This window comes from Myodes glareolus, chromosome 19 (assembly GCF_982192425.1).
Source record: "Myodes glareolus chromosome 19, mMyoGla1.1, whole genome shotgun sequence".
NCBI lineage: Eukaryota > Metazoa > Chordata > Mammalia > Rodentia > Cricetidae > Myodes > Myodes glareolus.
Window position 1 is genome coordinate 52,009,997 of NC_142044.1, and position 12,672 is coordinate 52,022,668.

Sequence of the window (12,672 nt, forward strand, 5' to 3'; positions counted from 1 at the left end):
AGCTCGGGGCTCTCCATTTATTCCAATATGTTGGACATGCAAAGAAGACTGAGTTTGCAAACTTGCATAAAATAAAGGCTCTCTGCTTTTACATATGGGACTCGGTCTCCTTATTTGCTTTTGGGGGGGGGACTTCGCAGATTTGAGCATAACAATTAACTGAATAAACTCCATTGTGAAAGTACTGTCTTCTCACGCTTGTACCAATGGAACTGGCCAGCTCTGCGCACAGCATTGTCTTGGCAGCTCATGCCTAATGTTATCTAGACCTTGCTTTGTTTATGTAATCTTCAGAAAAGGTGGTCTAACAATATGGAAAACAAAAGGCAAATACTGGATTGAGTTCTAAATGTGCTACACAAACATCTGAAGAATTCAGAGGGGGAGAGCACACTGGATTGTTTGATACACTTTGGTCACAGGCAAACATGGAAGAACTAAGCAGTAGACTAAGACTTCAAGCGGGTCCATTTGACTTTGAGCTCAATAATGTTCTCCTCTCTTCCCTCAGATCCATTAGTATCTTGGATTTGATCGTAGACCTGATACAAGTGGAGGATCCCTAAATGCAAACCTAAAATTCAAAATGCTCCCAAACTTGAAACTTTCTGGGTTCCAGAGTAATGATCCCAGTGGAAAAATCGTACATCATGAAACTTAGATTCATGTACAAAATTACTGAAAATATTACATAGAATTTCCTTGAGGCTATGGGTATAAAATATATATACAAATGAGAGTGTCATGTTTAGACTTGGGTTCCATTCCCTAGTTACCTCCCTGTATAGATGCAAATATTTCAGATTCTGATAAAACTCTGAAGTCTGAGAGCCTTCTGATCTTTGACATTTTAGATAATGAACACTCAGAACTTGTGCATGTAATTTAGACTGTGCCTAAAAGCACTCTTGACTCACTGTATTGTCACTCTCGCTTTTGATTAATATAACAAAATAATCTGTGCTGGCAGGTTCCTGTATCGGGTGTGCCACATGAGAAAAATGGGAGAAAGCTTCAAGCTATATGAGTTTATAAAATCCTTTAGGTACTTAAACAACTAACATAATATTTACCGTACAACGTACAAAAAATAAAAACTATATTTAAAATTGGAACAAAAATGCAAAAAGCACCAGTAATTTCAGCTCCAAGATATAAAACAAACACATGGAAAATCATGTAGATGTATAAGTATAATACAATTCATATCTATTCATAAATGAACCTGTGTGTACCTATATGTGGAAGATCATATAAACTTAAAGGCTAATGTATGCTTATATTTGGTTTATAAATATGTTTTAATGACAGTGGGGGTTATAGCATTAATACTATAGTGAAACCCAAACACTTTTGGACAATTGTATTAGACTGTTTGAGTATATCTGCAATTTCCATTCATTGTCTATTTTAACCATTCTACCATTGTTGGACTTTCAGATCGATTGTCATATAGGCAGACTCTTATTATGTAGAATAGGCTGGCTTTGAACTCATGACTGTCCTGCTTCAGCTTTTTTTCTTTTGGATTTTTTTTTTTCATTTCGAGACAGGGTTTCTCTATAGCTTTGGAGCCTGTCCTGGAACTAGCTTTTGTAGACAAGGCTAGCCTCAAACTCAGAGAGATCTGCCTTCCTCTGCCTCCTGAGTGCTAGGATTAAAGACCTGCACCACCACTGTCCAGCTCTTTTGAGCTTTTTATTGATTCTTTGTGTAGTTCACGTCATTCATTTCACCATCCCATCGTATCCACTCTCTCTCTGCCCTTGCAACCTTCCCCCCCAAATAAATACAATTTAAAAGAAAAACCAAAGCAAACAAAAAGCAAATAAACCAAAACCAAAGCCAAACAAAACTCCCTCCACCCCACCCCACCTCAAATCTCAGCGTGGAAGCTGTAGCGTGGCCCAGTGAGTCACACAGTACACCCTTAAGTCCGTGCATCTTTGTTTCGAGGCCTCTGGCTTCTGCTGCACTACCGATACTGGGCCTTCGCTGGGCTCCTCTTATATATCCTGTTGTCGTCCTGTGTCGTGGAGATCCTGTGGCTTTGGATTTGCAGGTTCTGTCCCTTGATATGCTCCAGGAGTTCACAGATGAGGTGGGTGTTGGGGTGGGTTACCTTGTAGTCCTGGTTCTGGGCCTGGGCCGTAGCTGGGTTGGTCAGCCCGCCAGCTTTCCCTTTTTGTCCTCACCCAGCGAGCTCTCCAGCACTGCCCTGTCTGGCTCACCTGCACCCACACCATCAGGACCAGCTCTATTTTTTTCCCAGTTGAGGTACAGAGGCCTCATTTCCGAGTGCTCCAGTTGGTGAGGGGCAGGATCAGCTCTCCTGCTCTTATGCCCCCGAGGCCAGTTCTCCCGCCTATCACAGGTGGCAAGGGTCGCGATGGGGGCCATCTTTTCCTCACCCATGCCACCAAATGGGCACCAAATGCTCTCACACCCTCAGGGCCGGCTCACCTTCGCCCCTGTCAACAGGGTCAGCTCTAGTGTGCTACCCACTGCCTCAACTTCTTAGCACTGGGTTTAGAGGGATGTAGCACCGATTCTAATTGTTCTTAATAAAAACACAGAGTCAGATATTAGGGGGTGAAAAATGAGAGATCAGAGAAGCAGAATAGACAGCCACTAGAGAGACCTTTTACCTCTACTGATGACAGATGGCCTCCTCAGACTGCAACTGTTTCCCCCAAATCTCAGACTACAGACTCTACTAACCTCCTGTATTCTCTGGACTTGCTCTGTTTCTCTTTTATGCTGGATCAATCCCGTGTAGACCAGAGTGGCTTTGAACTAACAGAGATTCTTCTGCCTCTGCCTCCCAAATTCCAGTGGCTTAACGCTGCACTATGACTTTCAGGCAAGCTTTATTTGATAAAACACAAACAAAATATCAATACAGAGGTACCTTTTTACAGCTCCTCCCTATACACATTTGGTTTTAAGAAGTCCAACAATCAAATGGTAACTGAGTCCTTAAAATGAAGACCATTAAACATACAAAAGATTTTTTTAAACCATTGTTTGTCATGACTAACAAACAGATTGTATTGCTTGGTGTGATCACTCTGAAGCCAGACAGCATGACCGTGACATGATCCTTCCTACACTAGAGTGAACTCTCTTCTCAACCGTGCTTTATAGCTGAAAGGTTGCGAGTGTTGTATTTTGAGTCAGAATATTTTATTTCTAGCTTGATTGTGAAAGGAAGCATTGAAAACATTTTTTATTTCTTTAGAGGAAGCAAGACAATCTTCTGGAAGTCAACTCTGCCATTCTGTCCCAGGGACTAGTATGGAGTCATTCTCATGGAAGCTAGAGCCTTGCACACGCTATGCAAGGGCTTTACCACTGATTGATAGTTTCGGCCCTGCTTTTGCTCCTTTTTTTTCTCTTTTATTTCAAAATGTAGTGAAGGAAAATGTCTAAGTTCAGGAGCTCTACAACTTAGTCTCCTTGACTTTTGTCTTTAATTTCCAAAGAGTTATTTATTGCACATCTTATTTTTTTGAGTACCACAAAAGTTTATCAAAAAGTTTCATATGAAAATGTTCATGACCCAGTTCTCCACCATAGTGAAACAGGCCCTTTGGAGGAGGGTCATGGACTCCTCGGCTGAACAGCCCTGGCTTAGACTCTTTCCAAGGCTTCTAATATGATGATGCTGTCTCTTATGACCAGCACTCCAGTGTTATTCTGTGGCCTACTATTGGCCATCTCCACACACTCACCAATCACAAGATTCATAAAGGGAGCAAAGCCTTGTGGTATTCCTTATCCATGTCTGCCACCTTTTAACTTCAATGATAACTTCTGGTTCATAAATTTCTTCAGTTGGGGAGGGTGGGCCTTGCTCATGACAACCCTTCAGCAGGCTCGGCGTGATGGCAAAGGGGCGGGTGCCCACATACCCGATGATTTCATATATCACTTTAATATTAAAGCAACTGTTTCTTTTACTTGTGAAGAAAGCATAACTTTCTTTTTTCGTTTTATTTATTCTTATCTCATACAATATAGCCTGACTACAGTTTCCCTTCCCTCCATTCCCTTCTACTCACACACCACCTCTTTTCCTTTATAAAACAGCAGGCCTCCCAGGGAAATCAATCAAATACAGCACAAGTTACAATGTGACTCGGCACAAACCCTCACATAAAGGCTGGACAGACAATACAACCCAGTAGGAAAAAAAGGATCCCAGAGCAGGCCAAGGAATCAGATCCCCGCCCACTCCCACTGCCAGAAGTCCTCCCCAAACACCAAGCCAAGGGCTATAACATATATGCAGAGGACCTAGTACTGACCTATGCAGGTTCCACAATTGCCACTTCAATCTCTGCTAGCTGCCCCCACTCATCATGAGCTCTGCTTAGCTGATTCTGCAGGCCACGGTCTCCCAGTATCCTCAATGTCTTTGGCTCCCATAATTCCTCTTCCTTACCCCCTGTAGTCTTAAATAGTCTTAAGATTGAGGATAATAAGTTATGCTTAAGATCATAGTTTTAATTCATCAAGTTAAGAAGGTCTGTGGTCCAATTAACTTGGTAGGGAAACCAATATATCTTCCAATAGTTTTCTTCAAAAATGATTAAGGTAAAAGTTTCTTTTTTATTTTATTTTTTTATTATTATTAAAAATTTCCACCTCCTCCCTACCTCCCATTTCCTTTCCCCTCCTCCCACTCCCCTCCCCCTCCCTCTCCAGTCCAAAGAGCAGTCAGGGTTCCCTGCCCTGTGGAAAGTCCAAGGTCCTCCCTCCTCCATCCAGGTCCAGGAAGGTGCACAACCAAACAGATTAGGCTCCCACAAAGCCAGTACATGCAGTAGGATCAAAACCCAGTGCCATTGTCCTTGGCTTCTCAGTCAGCCCTCATTGTCCGCCACGTTCAGAGAGTCCGGTTTGATCCTATGCTTTTTCAGTCCCAAGTCCAGCTGGCCTTGGTGAGTTCCCATTAGATCAGCCCCACCATTTCAGTGGGTGGGCGCACCCCTCACGGTCCTGACTTCCTAAAGCAAAACTTTCTTATGGAGCCATCAAATCAAATAGCAAATGTTTCCAGCAAACTGGCAGTCTCACTTGAGGAACCATTGCTAGGGGCAATTTTTAGAATCTCTGAAGTATTTTAAATAAAGTGAGCCACAGAGCGAACTCATCTCAGAAACATATGAAGTGTTTATGAAATATATGAAGTATGTATATGTGTCAGCATAGGTCCGGGGCCAAAGAGCCTTTGCAAGGCTAAAGGAATTGTGGCATTGGGTGCGAATGGCCAAAGCCTCTTTAGTGATGACAAGGATAGAGGACAGAATTGAGACTTTTGGAAAAGCCTAGTCAGATGAAGAGTGATCAATGATGAGCATGGAAATCTTTGTCTTGGATTTGAGGCAGAAAACAATCTCACAACTACTGCTCCAGTCACACCACAGAAATAGGGTAGGGTTGTTCTGTTCCTGTCTCCTTACTTCACTTGAGAATTTAATTCAAAAGCTTAATTTTAAGTATGATATTCTAAAGTTGGTTGGATCAGCAATCTGGGAGTATGTAGACAGGGTGCCAAGTAGGTTCTCATGGAGAGACATGGCATGATTATGTTATAAGTAGTCTCCTTAATTCGGGAAAGTCAATAAGGTGGAGCGATAGCTCCCAGGGACTGGTGTTTCCAGATAATCTTTACAATACCCCATTCTGCAAATAGACTCCATGCTATGAACTTCCTCATAATTATATCCACCAGACTCTTAACTCTAAAACAATAGACATGTCCTAAAGACAGATCAACTTGCTAAACACTTAGCCCCCACCCTTACAAACTTACATCACTTCCAAAAAACACTGTTGTGATTCTCCATTATAATAAAAGGTAAAATTTATGTTAAATGTATCTTGGAAAATAATCTTGAAGAAGAAATCAACCCAGGGATTGAAGAGCCCTATCCCTGCTTTAATCATAGTCAGTAGGCAAGGCAACTGATACTAAATAGCAGCAACCACTTAAATGTTTGAGTACTCTCTCTTTTTTTCTTTGTTTTTAAGATTACAGTACAATTACCTCATTTCTCCTTTCCCTTTCCCCCTCCCTCCAAACACTCCCATATTCCACTTCTTGCTCTTCTTTTTAAATTAATGACCTCTCTTTTCATTGTGACATGCATATATGTATGTACACACATACAGATGACTAAATATAACCTGCTCAGTTACTTATGTACAGCACCTTACACTAAAACGATCTTCAAAAGGATGAAAGACCTAAACATGAAAGTCGAAGCACTGAAACTGCTAAAGAAAGCATAGATAATACCCTATACGACACAGTACTCTATAGATACAGTACCCTATATGATACAGTACCCTACAGATAGTACCCTTCACAATATAGTACCCTATATGATATAGTACCCTATATGATAAAGTACCCTATCAATACAGTACCCTATATGATACAGTGTCCTATATGATACAGTACCCTATACGATACAGTGTCCTATACGATACAGTGACCTATACAATATAGTATCCTATATGATACAGTACCCTATATGATAGAAAAAACTTTCTGGATAGGACTTTATTTTCTCAAGAATTAAGATCAACAATTAACAAGTGGAACTTTATAAAACTAAAAAGTTTGTGGACAGTTAAAGAAACAATTGACTGGGTGAAAAGAAACCCCAGAGGGTGGGAAAAACTCTTTGTCAGTTATACATGTGATAGAGGATTAATATACAGAATATATAAAGAACTCAGAAAACAAAGAATAAAAAATCAAAAAAACTGCAAATAATCCATTTGAAAATGGGACTTGAATAAGAGTTCTCAGGAGAAGGAAGAATGGCTAAGAAATATACAAAACTTTTCACTCTTAGTAGTAATCAGGAAAATTGAAGTCAAAACAACTTAGAGATTTTATTTTACCCCGGATAGAATGGCCAAGATCAACAAAACAACTCACAACAAATACGGGAGGGGATGCAGGGAAGAGAAAGCCTCATCCAGTGTCCTGGGACATTAAACTGATACAGTTACTATGAAAATCAATGTAGAGAGTTCTCAAAAAGCTAAAAATAGATCTCCCATATGACCCAGCTATCCTATTCTTGGCATATAGCAAAGCTGACAGCCTACTTCAGAGATACACTCAGTCCTGTTCATTGCTGCTCATAATAACCAGGAAATGTAAGCAAATTAAATGTCCTTCAACCAACAAATGGATAAGGAAAGAAAATGTGTTACTCAGCTGTAAAGAGAAAAATGAAGCCATGAAATCGGCAGGTAAACAGGCGGAACTAGGAAAGCACGTATTGAGTAAGATAATTCAGATCTAGGAGACAAATGTCACATGTTCTTTCATCGGAGGCTCCTAGCTCCAGATACTCAGATGTGAATACATATCCTGGAGTAAGTGCAGAAACCGGACAAGGAAAAAGGGACTGTATCAGATTAGGGGAATCGGGAGACAGTAGAGAAGGGAATGACAGGGCATAAATGATCGGACTGGGGACACTGGAAAGAGAGACTCTTGAGGAAGGGGAGGAGGATGTGAGTGCAGAAGAAGGAGGAAGAGTATAAAATAACAGTGAGAAAATCAGACTACAAAACCTATAATACATATATAATTCTGTGTATAAATATAATTTAAGTGAACTTTTCTCATCTGAGCTGAAAATTCTCTCTCCAAGAGCCAAAGATCACTTGGGAAAAGCTCCAATACCTGTTTTTAGTTGACTCTCCTTGGGTCTCTGTAAATATCTTTTTCTGTAGGGTTTATCAATATTTTATTGTTGTCTTTAAATTCAATTTGTTCAATGAATTATGGAGACAAAAATGAATTTTAATTTTTCCTCTGTGGTAAGAAATAAACAGTCTTGGAACAAATAGAATAACATGATATTTTACTTTACCTGTATATAGTCAATTCATGTAATTTACAGTTTAAAAGGTGTTGTAGGCAGAAAGAGTGAATTCTGCAGGGTAGACAATAAGATGTGTGTGGGCTTGTTTAGAAAGAAGCTGGAACCATTCCAACTGTGGGATTAGAAATCATGAAAACAAGTAGATTTTTTCCCTAAATGTCTTTATTTGCTCAAGGTAACAAACAGAAACAAACTGAAAGGGCCACTGATTTTACTCTATGGAAATTTATGACTCAGCTTACATAGTGTTCTGGAGCTGGGAAGACTTCCAGGGCAGCAGAACACAGGTTCCTCGGATGCTCTCCCCTTCTAATTCTGTATTGTTTTAACACACATTTCTCATACGACTTGCCAGTTTAGCCGACTTTAACTTCTCTTATTCTTTAGAGTTTCGGCTAGCCTATGCCACTGAAGTGGTACAGTCTTTTCCTTAGGTGTTCCTTGTTATAGAGAAATCAGTGACTCATCCTTGAGTCTGACCGCCTGCAGTCGATAGAAAATTCTTTTTTGTCTCTCTAAAAAGTGTGATGCCCCTTAACTTTCGCATCAGGATTCTGTGTGGCACTCTGGAGAAAAAACTTCTTGTAAAGGCATTTCTGTAAGGAAATAAATAAAACCACTAGCACTTCTTCTCTCTGTGTTGTTAAAAAGTATAGAGACAATACAAACAACAGAATGCTGCCTCTTTCTAGTATTTATCCTGTATGTGAAGTGAGTTATCACAACAAAAGTTATAAGGTTAGAAGTATATAATTTAATTTAATAAATACTGAGTGTCTCCTACATACAAAAGAAGGAGTGATATAAGTGGCCATGTAGAAGTGGATTTAATTTTCTCATTTCATTTTTCTTTGTTTGAGGCAACATCTCTTGAGTCCCAGGTTAGCCTTGAATCTCCTGGGTAATTAAGGGGGAATATGAATTTCTGATCCCCCTGCCTCAGCTTCCTGAGGTCTGGGCATACAAGAATGCACCATTCACAGTTTATGAAGTGCTGAGGATCAAACCCAGGACCTCTGTGTGCTAGGCAAGCACTCTGCTGACTGAGGTTCAGCATCCCCAGAGCATGCAGACTTTTCTGCCTGAAGCAAACTCTTTCAATAACAGAACTAAGTTTTATACTTGAATTTCTTGGGCCAATATATGTTTTGAAATTTTAAAATATTTTTATTTAATTGTAATATAATTGCATTATTTCCCTCTTCCTTCCTATCTCCAACTCTTCTCATGACACCCACTCCTATTCCTTCTCAAATTCATTTATGGTCTCTCATTCTTTAATTATTGTTATATATATGCATATATATACACATATATATGAATAAATATATAAATGCAACCTTTTGAGTATGTTTAGTGTTGCTTATATGTATATGCTTTTAGGACCAACCAGTTGGAGTTGGATAACAGTTTAGGAGGCTCATATCTATGGGAAAGACTAATTCTTCCTCTCTCAGCAGTCTTTAATTGCTGATAGCTCTGTATCTAGGGATAGGTGCTATGGGATAATGTTCTTATACACTGTAAGGATTTGTCACTCGTATTAGTTTAACAAAATGCTGATTGGCCAGTAGCTAGGAAGGAAGTATAGGTGGGGCTAAGAGAATTCTGGGAAGAAGGAAGGCAGAGAGATGCTGTCACAAGCCAGATGCAGAGGAAAGCAAGATGAGAATGCCTTACTGAGAAAAGGTACAAAGCCATATGGCTAAACATAGACAAGAATTATGGGTTACTTTAAGTTGTAAGAGCTAGCTAGTAATAAGCCTGAGCTAATAGGTCAGACACTTTATAATTAATATAAGCCTCTGTGTGTTTCTTTGGGACTGGGTGGGACAGGAACTCTGACTACAGGTTTCCCTTTTTCACATTGGCAAGTGTCTTAGTTACTTGCTTTTCTTTTCTCTCTTTTCTTCTCTTATGTCACAACATTGTTATATGGATTTTTTTACAATACAAACAAAAAATACAGGTATACAATATATAGGTACAGCTAAAGGCAGAATGATGGCCCTTTTCTCTTCAAGAGGCCATGGTTCCAACTTCTAGTAAAACAAAGAGACTGAGTATAGTAGCAGGTTTGTTGTTAGCTTCACAGTTTGCCTAGAAATGATCCACAAATGCATTTCTCCTCCTGCCACTTAGCACAGAGTGTAAAAAACTGAGTGAAAGGGAAGTTTTCTCATTTTTACTGCTAATGAAATATGATTCTACTTTAGCAGAGTTAATTTATGAAGATATCTAAATTAAATGCTATTACAAAAATCAAGCAGTATTGGTTTCCATTCCAACCAGCAGTGGAAGAGTATTTGTTCCTCTTTCTCCACATACTTTCCAGTGTATGTTGACATTAGTGTTCTTAGTCTTAGCCAGTTTGACAGGTGTAAGATGGACTCTCAGAGTTGGTTTTGATTTGCAGAAAGTTGGGAATCAATCTGCTTCAAGACCCGGCTATACCAATCTTGGACATACACCCAAAGGATGCTCAGTCATACCACAAGGATACTCACTTGCTCAAATGTGTTCATAGCCACATTATTTGTAATAGCTAGAAACTGGAAACAGCTTAGATATCCTTCAACCAATGAATAAAGAAAATGTGGTATATTTACACAATGAAACATTACTCAGGTGTCAGAAACAATGACATCAGGAAAGTTGAATATGAATGGATGGAACTAGAAAAAGATCATTCTGGGAGAAGTAATCCAGACCTAGAAATAGAAACATGGTGTGTACTAATTTATAAGTGGATATTAGCTGTAAAGCAAAGGATAACCACACTATAACCAACAGCCCCAGAGACACTAGATAACAAGGAGGGCCCAGGGCAGTATGCATGGATTTCCCTGGAGAGGGGAAATAGAAGAGATCTCCTAGGTAAGTTGGGGGTAGGTGAGATGGGAACATGAGGTCTCAGGTTGGGGTGGGACAGAGGGAGAAAGTAATGAAAGAAATATCTTGATGGGGGGCATTTCAGGGTTAGGTAGAAACCTGGTGCAAGGGAAACTTGCCCGAATCTACAAGGATGACCTCAGCTAAGACTCCTAGCAGTAGTGGACAGGTAGCCTGAATGGGCTGTCTCCTGTAATCAGATTGGTGACAGCCCTAATTGTCATCAGAGAGCCTTTATCCAATAGCTGATGGAAGCAGATGCAGAGATCCACAGCAAAGCACTGGGATGAGCTTCAGGAATCCTGTTGAAGAGAGGAAGGAAGAATGATATAAGCCAGTGGGATCAAAAATCATCACAAGGGAACTCACAGGGACAACTAATCTGGGTTCTTAGGAGCTCATAGACACTGAACCAACAGCTAAGGAGCCCACATGGGACCTACCTAGGCCCTTGACATATGTGTGACAATTGTGTAGCTTGGTCTACTTGTGGAATTCCTAACAGTGATAGGAGGGCCTGTCCCTGACTATTCCACAGGCTTTTGGAAACCTATTCCTCAGACAGGGTTGCCTTACCAATTCTTTACACGAGGGGAGGAGCTTAGTCCTACTTCAACTTGATATGCCATGTTATGATGACAGCATGGGAGGTCAACCCCTTTCCAAACAGAAACAGAGGAGGAGTGGATTTGGGGGTATGGGGAGGCTTTAGGGGTTGGGGAGGAGATGAGAGCAGAGAGGAGAGGAAGGAGGGGAAACTGATCAGGATGCAAAATAAATGAATAAATTTAATTAATAAAAAATGAAGCAGTAATGAGATTCTGGCTAAAAGGGCACTAAACTTTATATATATTTAAAGAACCCAAAGCAGAAAAACAGTAAGACTAGCTGTTATAAAGAACCCTAACTACACAGTAAGTGTGTAAGTTTTTTGCATGTGTACTTTTAAACAATAGTGTTGCAAAAGGTAATGATGTAGGAGAGTCTTCTATCTATCTGTTGCTTTCATTGGTTAATTAATAAAGAAAACTGCCTGGCCTGATAGGTCAGAGCATAGGTAGGTGGGAAAGACAGAACAGAATGCTGGGAGGAAGAAGGCAGTGAGGCAGTCGCCATGACACTCCGCTCCGAGACAGACACAGGTTAGGATTTTTCCCGGTAAGCCACTACCTCGCGGTGCTACACAGATTGCTAAATATGGGTTAAAGCAAGATGTGAGAATTAGCCAATAAGAGGCTGAAACTAATGGGCCAAGCAGTGTTTAAAATGAATACAGTTTCCATGTAATTATTTTGGGTAAAGCTAGCAGGGGCGGCGGGAGCGCAGCCCGCCGTTGCTCCTTCTACAGAGTCCTTTTGCAACAGATTGGCGCCTTTTACAACATAATAGAAGTGTCAAAAAGAGGATCCACTGTGTTAGACTAAATACATTATTATATAACCTGTATCGAATGGAACCTGTGTATTATAACTATCATGGAGAAGTATAGTTTGCACCATATTATGCAATATATCAGCAAAAACCTTCCAGAATCCTTTTATTTTAGAATATTCTACAAACAATTGAATTAACGGTGTATGATTATACAACAGTAAAATGTTTTCTTATATTAAACTTAAGATACCTTTTTAATTAAAAAAAGAAAATGTAGAAAGGTACTCAGAACTGTTAGTCTCTAAATATACAACACCTGAGACAATTCAAGGCATTTTAATCTCCTTTAAGAACAACAACAAAAATTAATTTTTGTCATGCCGTTAAATCCATCATTAAACTGGTGTGAACTGATCAAATGGATTCATCAAATGTTAATTCATTGAGCTGGCATATTGGCAACTAGCACATAACTGGTCAATAGAGC

The 12,672-nt window shown here is 39.9% G+C and overlaps 1 pseudogene; it reads right to left on the bottom strand.

Annotated features, from left to right (window-relative positions):
• Positions 1-3,633: 3,633 nt before the first annotated feature.
• On the bottom strand, positions 3,634-3,861 carry LOC125407187 (small nuclear ribonucleoprotein G pseudogene; annotated as a pseudogene).
• Between the last annotated feature and the right edge of the window lie 8,811 nt (positions 3,862-12,672).